The sequence below is a fragment of the Corylus avellana genome, chromosome ca7, assembly GCF_901000735.1.
Source record: "Corylus avellana chromosome ca7, CavTom2PMs-1.0".
In the NCBI taxonomy this organism is placed as follows: Eukaryota; Viridiplantae; Streptophyta; class Magnoliopsida; order Fagales; family Betulaceae; genus Corylus; species Corylus avellana.
The window spans coordinates 20,631,737-20,632,113 of NC_081547.1; positions in this window are offsets into that span (position 1 = coordinate 20,631,737).

A 377-nucleotide genomic window follows, 5' to 3' on the forward strand; every position below is an offset into this window, starting at 1 on the left:
ATATATGTGAAGGATGGATGAAAAAAAAAAAAAAAACATTTATTTTTCATTATCTTAGTATTGTCATTTTATATATATTTTTTTTTTTTTATTTTCGTACTTATGTTCTTCCATTTTTGTTTTTGTCCCTTATATTTTTTTTTCTATTTTTTCTTCTTTAACTTTCTATTTATATCAATCAATTCCGGAAAAAGACAAGAGAGAGAGAGAGAGAGAGTTTCTATAAGAGTTTCTATTCGTTGTTTCTCAATAAAAAAATATACTACCGTTATTTATTTTCTTTATATTTTTTTTCCTATAAGAGTTCTTTTCAATTTTTCAATCGTTGTTTCTTAATGAAAAATTATACAACAGTTTTTTTTTTTTTTTTTTTTTGG